This window comes from Aegilops tauschii, chromosome 1, assembly GCF_002575655.3.
Source record: "Aegilops tauschii subsp. strangulata cultivar AL8/78 chromosome 1, Aet v6.0, whole genome shotgun sequence".
Taxonomy (NCBI): domain Eukaryota; kingdom Viridiplantae; phylum Streptophyta; class Magnoliopsida; order Poales; family Poaceae; genus Aegilops; species Aegilops tauschii.
This window is the reverse complement of record NC_053035.3, coordinates 115,831,961-115,837,012: the sequence shown is the minus strand read 5'-3', so window position 1 is coordinate 115,837,012 and position 5,052 is coordinate 115,831,961.

Below are 5,052 nucleotides of genomic sequence, written 5' to 3'. Positions count from 1 at the left end.
CAAAACAAGTGCAACTTCAAGATTTTCAACACATAGAGAGGAAACTTGATATTATTGCAATACCTACAAGCATATGTTCCTCCCTCATAATAATTTTCAGTAGCATCATGAATGAATTCAACAATATAGCTATCAAATAAAGCATTCTTTTCATGATCCACAAGCATAGAGATTTTATTACTCTCCACATAAGCAATTTTTTTCTCATCAATAGTAGTGGGAGCAAACTCAACAAAATAACTATCATGAGAGTGAAAATTAAAATCATGATGACAAGTTTCATGGTTATCATTATTCCTTATAGCATACATGTCATCACCATAATCATCATAGATAGCAACCTTGTTCTCATAATAATCAATTGAAACCTCTTCCGAAATAGTGGATTCATCACTAAATAAAGTCATGACCTCTCCAAATCCACTTTCATAATTATTACAATAAGATTCAACACCCTCCAAAATAGTGGGATCATTAATACCTAGAGTTGATACTCTTCCAAACCCACTTTCATCAATATAATCATAATAAATAGGAGGCATGCTTTCATCATAATAAATTTTCTCATCAAAACTTGGGGGAGTAAAAATATCATCTTCATCAAATATAGCATCCCCAAGCTTGTAACTTTGCATATACTTAGCATCATGGATATTCAAAGAATTCATACTAACAACATTGCAATCATGCTCATCATTTAAATATTTTGTGCCAAACATTTTATTGACTTCTTCTTCTAACAATTGAGCACAGTTTTCCGAACCATCATTTTCAAGAAAGATATTATAAAGATGATCAATAATATGATGCCACCTCAATTCCATTTTTTGTTGTTTTCTTTTATAAACCGAACTAGTGATAAAAGAAGAAACTAAAAGATTCAATTAAAAAATCTAAAGATATACCTTCATGCACTCACCTCCCCGGCAACGGCGCCAGAAAAGAGCTTGATGTCTACTATTCAACTTTATTCTTATAGACACGTGTTGGGCCTCCAAGCGCAGAGTTTTGTAGGACAGAAGCAATTTTCCCTCAAGTGGATGACCTAAGGTTTATCAATCCGTGGGAGGCGTAGGATGAAGATGGTCTCTCTCAAACAACCCTGCAACCAAATAATAAAAAGTCTCTTGTGTCCCCAACACACAAAATACAATGATAGTTTGTATAGGTGCACTAGTTCGGCGAGGAGATGGTGATGAAAGTGTAATATGGATGGTAGAAGTATATTTTTATAATCTGAATAAATAAAGAGAGTAAGGTAGCAAATAGTAAACGGGCACAAAAACGGTATTGCAATGCTTGAAAATGAGGCCTAGGATCCGTACTTTCACTAGTGCAATCTCTCAACAATGCTAATATAATTGGATCATATAACCACCCTCAAAGTGCGATGAAGAATCACTCCAAAGTTCCTATCTAGCGGAGAACATAAGAATAAATTGTTTGTAGGGTACGAAACCACCTCAAAGCTATTCTTGCCGTTCGATCTATTCAAGAGTTCATACTAAAATAACACAAAGCTATTCTTTCCGTTCGATCTATCCTAGAGCTCGTACTAAAATAACACCAAAGCAAATTCATATTCTTCAAAGAGTGGCCCAAGATTTCAACTGGAGAAACAAAGACAAGAACGTGCATCGACCCCTATGCATAGATTACCCCGATGTCACCTCGGGAATCCGTGAGTTGAGTGCCAAAACATATATCAAGTGAATCAATACGATACCCCATTGTCACCATGAGTATTCAATTGCAAGACATATATCAAGTGTTCTCAAATCCATAAAAGTATTCATTCCGATAACAATGAAATCTCAAAGGGAAAAACTCAATTCATCACAACAAGATAGAGAGGGGAAAACACCATATGATCCGACTATATTAACAAAGCCCGCGATACATCAAGATCGTGACATCTCAAGAACACGAGAGAGAGAGATTAAACACATAGCTACTGGTACAAACCCTCAGCCCCGAGGGTGGACTACTCCCTCCTCATCGTGGTGGCCACCGGGATGATGAAGATGGCCACCGGAGATGATTCCCCCCTCCGGCAGGGTGCCGAAACGGGGTCTAGATTGGTTTTCGGTGGCTACAGAGCCTTGCGGCGGCGGAACTTCTGATCTAGTTTCTCCCCTGATGGTTTCTCTATTTATAGGATTTTTTGGCGTTGGTTTCACGCTAAGATGGGCCTCGAGGTGAGCACAACCCACCGGAGCAAGCTAGGCCCACCAGGAGTGCCACGGTATCTTGTGCCCTACTCCTTCTGAAGGAAATATGCCCTATAGGCAATAATAAAGTATTATATATTTCCTTATATCATGATAAATGTTTATTATTCATGCTAGAATTGTATTAACCGGAAACATAATACATGTGTGAATACATAGACAAACAGAGTGTCACTAGTATGCCTCTACTTGACTAGCTCGTTAATCAAAGATGGTTATGTTTCCTAGCCATAGACATGAGTTGTCATTTGATTAACGGGATCACCTCATTAGGAGAATGACGTGATTGACTTGACCCATTCCGTTAGCTTAGTACCCGATCGTTTAGTATGTTGCTATTACTTTCTTCATGACTTATACATGTTCCTATGACTATGAGATTATGCAACTCCCGTTTATCGGAGGAACACTTTGTGTGCTACCAAACGTCACAACGTAAATGGGTGATTATAAAGGTGCTCTACAGGTGTCTCCAAAGGTACTTGTTGGGTTGGCGTATTTCGAGATTAGGATTTGGAACTCCGATTGTCGGAGAGGTATCTCTGGGCCCACTCGGTAATGCACATCACTATAAGCCTTGCAAGCAATGTGACTAATGAGTTAGTTGCGGGATGATGTGTTACGGAACGAGTAAAGAGACTTGCCGGTAACGAGATTGAACTAGGTATCGAGATACCGACGATCAAATCTTGGGCAAGTAACATACCGGTGACAAAGGGAACAACGTATGTTGTTATGCGGTCTGACCGATAAATATCTTCGTAGAATATGTGGGAGCCAATATGGGCATCCAGGTCCCGCTATTGGTTATTGACCGGAGAAGTATCTCGGTCATGTCTACATAGGTCTCGAACCCGTAGGGTCCGCACGCTTAACGTTACGATGACAGTTTTATTGAATTTTGATGTACCGAAGGAGTTCGGAGTCCCGGATGAGATCGGGGATATGACGAGGAGTCTCGAAATGGTCGAGACGTAAAAATCGATATATTGGACGACTATATTCGGACTTCGGAAAGGTTCCGAGTGATTCGGGTATTTTTCGAAGTACCGGAGAGTTACGGGAATTCGTATTGGGCCTTAATGGGCCATACGGGAAAGGAGAGAAATGCCTCAAAAGGTGGCCGCACCCCTCCCCGTGGTCTGGTCCGAATTGGACTAGGGAAGGGGGGCGCACCCTTCCTTCTTTCTCCTTCCCCCTTCCCTTCTCCTACTCCCACAAGGAAAGGAGGAGTCCTACTCCCGGTGGGAGTAGGACTCCCCCCTATGGCGCGCCTCTCCCCTTGGCCGGCTGCCTCCCCCTTGCTCCTTTATATACGGGGGCAGGGGGGCACCCCAGAGACACAACAATTGATCCTTGAGATCTCTTAGCCGTGTGCGGTGCCCCCCTCCACCATATCATACCTCGAAAATACCGTCGCGGAGCTTAGGCGAAGCCCTGCGTCGGTGGAACATCATCATCGTCACCACGCCGTCGTGCTGACGAAACTCTCCCTCAACACTCGGCTGGATTGGAGTTCGAGGGACGTCATCGAGCTGAACATGTGCTGAACTCGGAGGCGCCGTGCGTTCGGTACTTGATCGGTCGGATCGTGAAGACGTACGACTACATCAACCGCGTTGTGATAAACGCTTCCGCTGTCGGTCTACGAGGGTACGTGGACAACACTCTCCCCTCTCGTTGCTATGCATCACCATGATCTTGCGTGTGCGTAGGAATTTTTTTGAAATTACTACGTTCCCCAACAGTGGCATCCGAGCCTGGTTTTATGCGTTGATGCTATGCATGAGTAGTACGCAAGTGAGTTGTGGGCGATATAAGTCATACTGCTTACCAGCATGTCATACTTTGGTTCAGCGGTATTGTGAGATGAAGCGGCCCGGACCGACATTACGCATACGCTTACGCGAGACTGGTTTCACCATTCGGAGCACTCGTTGCTTAAAGGTGACTGGCGGGTGTCTGTCTCTCTCACTTTAGTTGAACCGAGTGTGGCTACGCCCGGTCCTTGCGAAGGTTAAAACAGCACCAACTTGACAAACTATCGTTGTGGTTTTGATGCGTAGGTAAGAACGGTTCTTGCTAAGCCCGTAGCAGCCACGTAAAACTTGCAACAACAAAGTAGAGGACGTCTAACTTGTTTTTGTAGGGCATGTTGTGATGTGATATGGTCAAGACATGATGTGATATAATTTGTTGTATGAGATGATCATGTTTTGTAACTGAGTTATCGGCAACTGGCAGGAGCCATATGGTTGTCGTTTTATTGTATGCAATGCAATCGCCATGTAATGCTTTACTTTATCACTAAGCGGTAGCGATAGTCGTAGAAGCATAAGATTGACGAGACGACAACGATGCTACGATGGAGATCAAGGTGTCGCGCCAGTGACGATGGTGATCATGACGGTGCTTCGGAGATGGAGATCACAAGCACGGTGCTTCGGAGATGGAGATCACAAGCACAAGATGATGATGGCCATATCATATCACTTATATTGATTGCATGTGATGTTAATCTTTTATGCATCTTATCTTGCTTTGTTTGACGGTAGCATTATAAGATGATCCTTCACTAAATTATCAAAGTATAAGTGTTCTCCCTGAGTATGCACCGTTGCGAAAGTTCTTCGTGCTGAGACACCACGTGATGATCGGGTGTGATAGGCTCTACATTCAAATACAACGGGTGCAAAACAGTTGCACACGCGGAATACTCAGGTTAAACTTGACGAGCTTAGCATATAACAGATATGGCATCGGAACACGGAGACCGAAAGGTCGAGCGTGAATCATATAGTAGATATGATCAACATAGTGA